Source organism: Vicugna pacos, chromosome 26 (assembly GCF_048564905.1).
Source record: "Vicugna pacos chromosome 26, VicPac4, whole genome shotgun sequence".
NCBI lineage: Eukaryota > Metazoa > Chordata > Mammalia > Artiodactyla > Camelidae > Vicugna > Vicugna pacos.
The window spans coordinates 18,917,770-18,929,211 of NC_133012.1; positions in this window are offsets into that span (position 1 = coordinate 18,917,770).

Below are 11,442 nucleotides of genomic sequence, written 5' to 3' on the forward strand. Positions count from 1 at the left end.
TTAACATTTTGTGAGGAAGCACTTTGAGGCTATATAAATATCCTATTCCTCACCAACTTTTCAAAATATTTGTTTATTTATATTCGGATGCACTCACGTTTTCCTATTTTATTCAGAGGATATAGTTTGTTACTACCATTAACAATTTATTTTGATGCTCAAACTGCCCCCAGTTTGGCAAACAGGAAGCCATCAAAGTTGTCTTCTGGATTTTTGATATGTTCCATCATTTATTGAGCACTTTCTTCTCTTCTGGTACAATGAGATCTTCCAGGCTATCTTACACTTTCCTAAAGTATATTTTGTACATATTCTAAAGCTATGTTTCCAATAACTAGTACCTACTCAAAATGGGAATCATAAAATGTTCTTTTTCTCACCTTGAATCTCTTGGGCAAACAAAATAAGGTACCTGAACCGTATGATTTTCCACTAAAGTTATGAAGGGCGGATAACAAAAAGGTATAAAAGAAAATAAGATGAAAGAGAAAAAATTGTCTTGGCAATTAGATTTTGTTTATAAGAACTTGGTTCCTGTTATTGGTAAATACCATCTGTCTGGGATAACCACTCAATTTAAGTAAGTGAAAGCACAGTCTCGAGAGATAGAGATCAAATCAGTGCGGAAAACAGCTCTTAAGGAGATTGTGGTTGTTAGCATTGTGGGCTGTTTATCCACACGCAGTGCTGAGTCATTACATTATCGTCATAAGGACAAATGTTTTGCACAGATAATTAGTATCTTGGTGAGGAGTTTGACTCAGGGAAATAAGAACTGGAAAAAAATAAAACTAGCATGAAGTGAAAGATACAGAATACGTGCATGAGGAATAGGGGCATGAAAGAAACGTGTCTTTCATTCAGATGTTTGCCGATCACCACTGTATGCCAGGCACGTGTCGATTCTGCTTCTCTGCAGACCCTGACTGATGCTCTGGCGCAGAGGGGAGCACGCCGGGGACAGCAGTTGGAGAGAGGAGCCAGGAGCAGGTGGGGCAGCCCCTCAGAGGAGCCGGCCAGCAGCATGGCCAGTGGCCGGTGCTCCAAGACCCACAGAATAGGGATGCAATCATTTTTCACAAACTGTTTTTTTTACTTCGATAAAGTGGTTTCTCACCTACCCTGTTTCTCACTAACTTTGGTTTTTTTTCAGATAGAATTATTTATCTCAATTCATTAACAGTTAAAAAAAAAAAAAGCAACCCTGAATTCCTCCTCTGAGGGCATCCTCATAGGGGTCGGTTCTAGTAAGACATGTCTGAACTCTAGCCCCACCGAGAAAGAACTTCTGTTCTTGCTTCAGTAGTTTTCGGTTTTTAAAATTAGAATAGCCAACCACACAATTTGGAGTCATAAAACAAAGCCTACAAACTGTGGTGTTCTTGAAATGGTCAAGAATCACATGAAAATGGCATAACTGGAAACACATTAGACAATTGATTTGTTTCTTTAGGCTGAAGTCATATTTTAATGGAATCATAGTTAAGGTGAGCTGACACTTTTTAATAGTTTAATCAGATGTTCTGTTTCCAAGTAACTAGGAAAATGGCAGGTGAATACATGCTATTCAGTCCTTCCTTTTGAAACTATATTCTTCTGTTCTCTGACGGGATAGAAAAGAATAGGTTAAATTAACACATGTCTTTGTTACTGCCCTTCAGATAAACGTTAAAAATCCTTAGTATAGTTTATGAGGATTCGGGCCCCAGTTCATCTCTAAGCTTGATTTCCTTCCCCTTCCTCCTCACTGTATGTTTGAAAGTCAGACTGGACTTTGTTCAGCATCCTTTTTCAACTCCACGGCTTCCCTGAACCCCCCCCCCCACCTTTGCTCACCCTCTTTCCTCTGCTCAGAATGTTCTCATCCATCCTCATCTTCACCTGGCCAAGTCTGGTCCTTCTACAAGGCTTAGTGTCACATTGTCAGAAACCTCTCAACGCCCCCCAGTCAGCCGCTGCAATCAGATGAGGTCCCACACACACACACCTCGGAACAACATCTAACTTGATCAGTGAACTGTGCCCGGCACGTGACACAGCCTCTGGCACATGTTAGGGGCTCAAATAAATACTTCTGCAGCACAATATCCATATGGCTCCTTAGGCTAAAAACAGACAACAGTTTTTACCCAATTTTAATTATATAGCACAAATAATCTTTGATTCCAAATATCTCTTTCGATCAAAAACCTTACAGTTTAAGAACTTTGTCTCCGATGGTTGATTTTATGTGTCTACTTGGCTAGGCGGTGGCGCCCAGCTGTTGGGTCAAACATGACTCTTCATGTTGCTGTAAAGTTGTTTTTGTAAAAGTGATTAACATTTTACAGTCAGTTGACTTAAAAGTAAAAGAGGCCCACCTCAGTATCATGGGTGGGCCTCCTTCAATAAACTGAAGACCTTAGAAACAAAAACTGAGATTTTGGTAAGGAATTCTGCAAGACTAACCTAGAAATCCTGTATTTTCAATCCACTGGCCTGCCTTACAAATTTCAGAGTCAACACCAACTCTCACCTGAGTTTCCAGTTTTTCAGCGTTTCTAAGACACAAACACATACATAAATGAATAAGTACATTTATTTGTTCATCAATGAATAAATCCAAGTGAAAATTTATCTGTAGTTCTTTTTAAACAATAGCAGTATCTCAATCATATATCAATATCAACCAGTGTTATATATTTCTTTAGGATAGCAAAGACAGTAACAGTAAAAGAATAAAGGATATTTACTTTCTTTTTTTCTATTTATCTGTCTTCCCATTTATCTTCATCTATATCCTTTCTGGGATCTTTTAGGGTAATACATAACATGGGCCAAAGTAGAATATATTAGTTAACTCAGAGCAGCTCCCAAATCTGGAAATACATTTTGAATTATAACTCCTTGTTTCCATTATGTGATAAATTTCAAGGCTTTTCTGCATTCTCTTAATATCATTTTATTGCTGTCTTTCTCCTTAATGTGTAAAATGTTGATGCATACCTGGCAAAAATTATGGTCTTCGTTCACATTAATAAATTTTGGCTGACTCACCACCCTGGAAAACTCTTAGAAACAACTTCATTAGCATATGGTATATAGAATTCCTAAACAATGTGATTAATATTTCTTTGAAGCTTTTAAATTCAGTGGTTCTAAGTGTGACACCGCTATATTTCAGTCTTACTCTCCAGTTTTTTGAGGTTATGAGAAGAATCTGACAACCGCAAAATGAAACCTGCTTTGTTCATACAGCATAGCGCTGGGTCGGGGTGTCCTGTCATGAATGGATTATTCTGTGAGAAGGAAAACCTGAGAAATTTCCAAACTGCTGCTATTATGGTAGACGTTAAAACTTTGTATTATGAAAAATAGTATTTTTGATACCCAATATCGAAGTAACCATTTCAAACACATAAAATCCAACTCAACAGCCTAAGAAGCCTCGTCTTCTCATCACCCAGTTTCCCAAATTATCAGCTCAAAGACCATCTGTGTTCAGCTACCCCCCAAATTTTCTGCACCCATATTATTTTAAAGCAAGTGCAGACACTGTAGAGTATAGAAGACCTCATACTTTTCAAAAAGATAACTCAAAAGGGATCATAGACCTAAATATAAATCACACACCTAAAAAACTACTAGATAACATAGGGGAAAACCTGGAGGGCCTTGGGTTTGGTAATGAGAGTCTGGACACAGCACCAAAGGCACGATCCACGAGGGAAAGACCTGATATGCTGGACTGCACTAAAATAAAAAAAACTGCTCTGCGAAAGACGCCGTCAAGAGAATGAAAAGACAAGCCACAGGCTGGGAGAAAATACTTGCAGAAGACACGTCTGATCAAGGGCTGTTACCCAAAATACACAGAGAATTTTTAAGAGTCAACAACGCACAAATGCACAAATTGATTTTAAAAATGGGACAAAGGCTTCACAGAAAGTGAAATATATAGATGAAGAAAATATATAGATGGCAAATAAGCATGTGGGAAGATGTGCTGTGTGTCATTAGGGAGACACGCAGTAGCTGAAGGTTCTTGAGCAGGTTATCTAGTTGTTTTATTCATCAGTCTCCTCATCTGGGACATGGGCAGAATAAGGGGACTTAGCACATGCACAGAGTGGCTGTGGTGGGTGAATATGTGCATACACGTGAAACTTTCTAGCATAGTGCTTGGCCCATAGTAAGTCCTCACATAATATTCCCTCTCAGGTCTTACCAGTTACTGCGCTGAGCTTTCTGTCTCACAGGGCGGTAATGCAGTATTGTCGGAGGTCTCTCTGCTGTCCCTGCTGGTGTCAGAGCTATTCCTCAGGCATAGAACTCCTCGAATCTCCAGCACATAACCCTTATTAAGTGTTGAAAAATTAAACACATTTATGAACGAATTCATGGCTAAAAAAGAAATGATTAATATTTAAGTCAGGATTCAGCCAGAGAAACAGAAGCAGTAGGAGATTTATTGCAAAGAATTGGCTTGGTGATAGTAGGGGCCAGTTAGGCAAGTCCAAACTTCACATTGTAGGCGTCAGGAAGGACAGGTGGGAACTGTCAGGCACGGGCTGAAGCTGCTGTCCACAGGTGGCATTTCTTCTTCAGAGAAGCCTCAATTCTTTTAAGGGCCCTCAACTGATTAAATCAGGCCCACCTAGACTATCTAGGATAATCTTTCTTGATGTCAGTGGATTATGAATGTCAATCACATCGTACAAAACACCGACCCAGTAACACCTAGATTAGTGTTTAACTGAATAACTGAGGACTGTAGGCAAATTGACACATAACCTGGCCATCCCAAATGGTATGCAAATTCTTCTGTGCTGTGCACACCAGTAAAATATACCTTGACAGAGTATAGAAGAAGGGCTTGCAGAGGGCTAATGTCTCTTGGAGGAGATTTTGACACACAGTGTAGACTCTGCTCCAGGAAATCTCAATCTTTTAGTGGCTGTATAGACCTCAACGTAGCTGAATTCTAACTCCTAAAAGTAGGGGCTATCATTCTTACTTCATTTTTAAAAATTCTCTTTACGGTTTATTTTTTAAATGGTATCTCTATTCATAAAAGGTATTTAATAAAATTGCATGGGAAGTTGAAAAGCCAAGAGGAATTTACTTATTTGCCATGCCTAATATTATTCACCACTCCAAGTCTGCATAAAATTTAAACATTACAAGAACATTTGGGGGATTAAATCCTACTGGAAAGCGAGGCGATGTAGAGAGTGTGTGAAAGTAATAAAACATTTCAAGCACAGGATTAAAATGTTCACTTCACTTGGAAGAAATAAATATGCTGTTTTCCAGGGCAAATGATCACTAGAATAAATGGAAGGCTTTGTTGCTTCTTGCCCTCATTGATTGAAGTGTAATTCACACCAGACAGTCAACAGGCAGAACTTTAGTCTCATAAAAATGGAATAATTTGGGGAGAATTGTTAGGCCAAAGAATGCTAAATAGATGGGAGACATTTCTACTAGCCGGGTTCGGACACATACTCAGATGAGCAGGTGCAGGGTCACTGGCCTGGGGGACATGCTGGGCATGTGCATCTGTGCCTTGATCACCTTAATTCAGGCAGCTGAGACATGAAAGGGGCTCTCCCTTTATTTGTTTAGTTTTTAAAGAGACTAGGGTCCACTGCTGTCCGGCACAATCTAAAATTTGAGAAACACTGGTAGAGAAATGCCTTTGTGTAGCTTGAATTTGGAGAGGGTGGGGCACGGAACATGCAGATTCCCAGGCCCCATCAGTGACTGGATCCCACAGGAGTGGGATGGGAACCAGACCATTTCTGAGATCCTGGCTTGAGCCTACAGGGACATCCCTGAGAAGAGGCCCTGCCTGGTCGTTTATGTCTGCAATCTGAATCAGCCAGGACTCTCCAGTGAAACAGTCTTGGCCAATCTGTAGTCCTCTGTGCCATCCTAGGGCTTCTCTTCTTGCTTGAATGTTATTTTAACCCTTATCAATTTGTGATAAACAGAATGGAACATTTAATTTATCTTGTGAAGAGAGGAGCTAATGAGCTAAGAAACTTCCAAGGGTAGCTTAAAACCTGGAGGAATAAGGAAGAAAAAAATGTACTTTCCTTCCCCCAGGAGGAAGCTAAAGGGATTCAGAATACCTTTGTTTTGGTCCTCACTAATTCTGATTGCAAGCTGTAGCAAATCTATCTAAATGCACTCTCCTAATCAGATGGATTAATCTAAAAAGCCGTATGTGATTGGAATTTGTTTGAATTTGTGGACTTTTACGATGACGCAGATGAGGATTCTGAAGTTTGTGGATCCAGAACCTTCCCATAGCAGAAGCTGTTCCAGGGTGGAGCTGACAGTGACCTGGGGTTTGCTGACCTGGGTAAGGACTAACACAGTGTCCTTCACACAGTGGGGGAAATGTTTGCAGCAGATGGCATTTATTAGTGCTGAATGCCTGAATCAACCGACATCACCTACCACCATCATCCGTACGCTCCCTTACAGGCCTGGGGGATGCTGGAGGGAACGGCTTTCCCCAACTCAGTGGAATTTAATTGCTAACATCCATATCATTTACTTACAAACATTATCACTTCAGTTTTCTGCTTGTTATGTCAATGAGTGTAAAGGTACAAAAAAAATTACATGAGATTAAGTAACACAAGTTTTAATACATTTTAAAAACATTTACTTGATCTTGGCCTTAGTATACAAAGTCATCATTTCACAGTAACCTCCAATTTTTTTAAGTTAGACTTGGAAAAGTTGACAATTTCTTCTTATTTTAATATCATTACCAGACCTACTGTGGTTGCAGAAGTAAGACTATGGAGGCAACAGACTGGGGCTGTTGGAGCCCAAGGTATCAAACTCCTGGATGGTGCAAACATTTGTCTCATGGGCTCTCTGGCCCGCCAGCTGCTCCAGCAATAACTTTTTGAGAAATTCTGTATCATGCTGATTCACATTGATGCATCTCTTTGCATATCATCTATGAATTTTTTTGATTAATAATATGTTGGAAGATGTCAGAAATTAAGAATGAATTTGTTTGCACATCAGTAAACTCATTAAGTTTGTTGGTGAAAATCATTGTAACGATTAATTTCCTAGAAATTTGATTTTTTTTTCAGTAGTACTCCTGTCTGCTGAGAGAAATAGTAGCTTTTTTTTTTTTGTACTCCTCTGATTGTTATTGTGTTTGTGAGAGTAGTCATTAATATTTAACCATGTCTGGGTCCCAGCAAAATCATGACTTAGGCAAAGGTTATTTTGATCCATTTACAACTCTGTGTTCAGCATTGATTTTATTTATTCATGCACCAAATATTTATTCTCAGTGTAAGATGCTGATAAACTTGAAAAGGGCATTTTTTTTGAAGGAGCAATGAAAGTGAAAGCCAGATTGATGGGTATTGGAGGGAGAATGCGGTGAGAAGAATTGGGGATAATTTTTGAAAAGTTTTGCTGCATATGGTGACCAAAAATGGGGTGATAAACATGGTGGGAGTGAGAACAAGAGAAGGTGTTTTAAGTGGGAGAAATAACAGTGTGTTATAGGCTGAAGGAGTGACTCAGCAGGTGTGGAAGGCCTGGTGGTGGAGGAGAAGGGGGCAGCTCCTGGAATGTGTCTTTCAGTAGGAAGAGGGGATGGGACCCTGAACCCGGGAATCTTCTGATTCAATCAGCTTGTTGACTTGGCCGTGAGCAACTCTAATAACTGAGTAACCCAGGGATGACCGTTCTCCTCACTCCCAAAGGCAAATGGAGTGTTATGCAGAGAGTGCAGAATTTACTTAGAATTTAGGTCAAGTTCAAAATGCATTTGATCTGTACGTTAACAAACCAGGACTATCCCTACTAACACATTTCTGTAGATAGATAGATGCAGTCTGGGGCCTCACTGATGGGTCTTATGGTACCTACATGATTTAAAAAAAAAAAAAAGCAGTTACTGTCCTAGAACATTTAGTTTGAAATGATGTACTCTTGACCTTACCAAAGAATTTGTCTACATGTAAATACTATCATGTTTTTGCCCGTCAGAGCTTTGAGGAAGCAGTTTAAACCTCTTAGCAATCCAAATCCCTGTGAAAGTTTTCTTTTTCGTAACAAACCTAAGAGTCCGTTTTCACTAACGCAGCCAGGCAAAGAAACAGGGTCAGAATAGTTGGTACAGGTGATGCCCTGAAAGAGGGGAATCGCTGTCTGAGGCAAAAAACTTGAAAGCATAAAGCTCCCTGCAGTGAGTGCAGCGGAGACGTGGGATGCGTTCACAGGACGATGACCTTGTCTCCACCGCCACCTGGGTTTGTGAATGGCTTCATCAGCGCCTCCTGGTAACAATATGAAATATGAAGTGTCAGGTTTGGCACAGACCGAGGGTGACCTGGACCAGAGCCTGGCTGAATGAAGGATCAATGCCTTGCAGGTCACCAGGCAGAATAATGAATAGATGCGGGACAAATGCAAGCAAAATTGGCAGAAGTGACGAGACCAAGAGTGTGTAGCCGACAGCAGGGCTCAGCTGCAGAAAGTTGAGGAACTCGGGTCACTGGAACCTGAACTTGGAGGCATTGACTGGAATGACCACACTGTCTTTAAAGTAAAGGCTGATTAGCTTCTAGTCCTTCCCTGCTGCAGTGAAATGAGTGACTGGGGGCCAGCTACGTCCCAGGAAATATGCTTGTCCTGGAAATGCCATGAAGATCAAGTTCAACACGATCTCTGGCTTCATGAAGCTTGGCATTTGGGACATGAGACAAATACTAGCTATGTAAACTGTACAAGATATATGTAACCTATGTATGCCATTCTAATATCACATGGGGGGTGGGAAATTCCAGCTTTTTAATTTCCCCGCTTTTACTCAAAACAAAGTAGAATTATACAGGATTAAAACTGCAAAAATATTTAATTCGTAGACATGTATACACAAAAAAATCCGGATGGGAAGGCAAGCTTGTTTACAATAAGGTAGTTTATAGTTTTTATATGAAACATAAAGAAAATCAGTCATATTCTATATGGGTTCCACTATTTATAGCAGTATTGAAGGAGAGAAAACAACACTTGTTGACAGACAAATAGACCACAAGGTCCATGTTTTACAACATCTGTGCAGTAAGTTCACGTAATAACTGTATTATAGGTCCTGAAGCAGAGTTGAAGAATGGCTCCCAAATATGCCCCATTTTCAGCCCCCAGAGGTTCATTCCTGCATGTTTCAACTTACTGTACATTTCTAGCTACTGAAAGAGAGGACGATTCTGAGCTTTCCCGGGAGTTACAGACTCTCTGTAGACCAGAGGCCAACGATCGTCCTGCTAAGTCTGCTCCCACCAACAGCCCTCGCATTTTTCAGAGAAATATCTAGAGAAAAAGTCAGACTCCACAGTAGTCACTATCTCCTAGGCCGCATACATGTGTTGCATGTATCTGTCGCTGGACATGTGCTTGTGAATGGTGATGTTGAAAAGTGGTGCGGAGAAGTGGTCCGTGTCCCGGGAAAGCACACACCAGGGATGTTCGTGTCCTCCGAACAGTCAGAAAGTAACACTTGGTTGAAGTAGCAGTTGAGCTACAGCCAGAAGGAAGAACCGACTCCTGGGAGAGATGGTGGAGGGCTGTGGGGAGGGGTCACAGAAGGTGATGGATGCTGAGAACAGAGGGCAGCCACATGGTGTGAGAGGAGGCCGAATGATGTGAGGCTTCAGAGACTATAAGAAGCACTGGGACTCTCTATCCTAAAAGCGCTGAGAAATATTTAAAGTGTTTTAAGCAAGGTGATTACATGTTCAGGTTTTCTTTATGAAAAGACCATTCTGGAATGACTTAAATACACCGAGCAATTGAAAGGCTTCCCACATTCAAATACAGTGCGGAAAGCGTGGTGGTCCCATGAGAATGGCGCCCCCTAGGATTACGCAGTTTGAGGAGCCAGATGTGTTAGCTCTAGCAGCGCAGAGAAAACCCAGGGAAACGTTTAAGGCCAGAACAAGACTTTTTAATGATGTTTTATTTCCATCCATCCAGTGGGGAAGAGCACTTGGCAGGCATCCTGCACCGGAGCTAATCCCTCCCTGGTTCTGTTTACTGAGGAAGAAGCTGAGTTGAACCCCCAGCTGAGTATAAGACTAATTACCCGTATTATACAAAGAAGCTTTTCTGTTACAAAAAGTAAAACGTGCCAATAGTTGCTAGACTATGTGCTCAGGGTGCCTGCAACTGGGAAACCATCGCGTCTCCTCGTAAAGTTGTTTGGATTTTTCCTTTTGGTTGCCCGTGTACAAAGCCTTTTGGTTTATTTCCACGCTAACAATTGCTTCAGAAAGTCGTCTCGTCCTGCAGCAGTCAGAATTAGACCCATTCGACTGGGGGAAATTCCATTCTTCATGGGGGCCTTTTACAAGTGTTAGTAATTTTAGGTAGGATATTTCTGAAGCATAAGGAACCAGACACTATTCTCATAGAGTTTGTACAGTAAAGCATTGCCTGATTCACTTCTGTGTCTGTCCTGATACAACAGATTGACATTATGAGATTAAATCTAAGCCCCAATAAAAGGAAAACTAATTGTTACAGTGCGTGGAGGCGCAGGGGTACTGCTTTGATCGTGGAATATCAGTTGTCTAGCACTAAGTACAGTATAAAAAGCCTTCTTGCAACCAAGATGTCCTTCAGTAGGGGAATGGATCAATAAACTGTAGTGCATCCAGACAGTGGAGTATTATTCAGCGTCAAAGAGAAATGAGCTGTCAAGCCATGAAAAGGCATGGAGGAAACGGAAAGGCATGTTACTAAGTAAAGAAAGCCCATCTGAAATGGAGATATACTGTGTGATTCCAACAATGCAATGGATTTCCAATTCTGGAAAAGGTGAAACTATGGAGCCAGTAAAAGTTTCAATGGTTGCCAAGGGCTGGAGGTGGGGAGCGGGATGAACAGGCAGAATACAGAGGATTTTTAGGGCAGTAGAAATACTCTAATACCACCATGATGGCTACATGTCATTATACATTTGTCAAATCTATAGAATGTCCACCACCAAAAGTGAACCATAATGTAAACTGTGGACTCTGGGTGATTAGGATTCACCAGTGTGGTTCATCAGTGACAACACGTGGACCACTGTGGTGGGGGATGTTGATAATGGGGGAGGTTAGGCACATGTTGGGGCAAGGAGTTCAGAGGAGATCACTATATCTGCCTCTCAATTTTGCTATGACCCTAACTAACATTGCTCTAAAAATTGTGTTAATTAAAAAAAATTTTATAAGGGATAACACACTAAGAAGATGTTTGTATGAGCAGTCATGTTTGGTTAGTTTCAGTTCAATGCCATCTAAAGGAGACAGCCTATTACATATTCATATCTTCTGCTAAAAAGATACTTGAATGCCTCCAGGGCTATAAGCTTGCATGACTAGGGTCAAAATAGAAGCTACTGAGAAACATGAAAAGTCTCAAAGA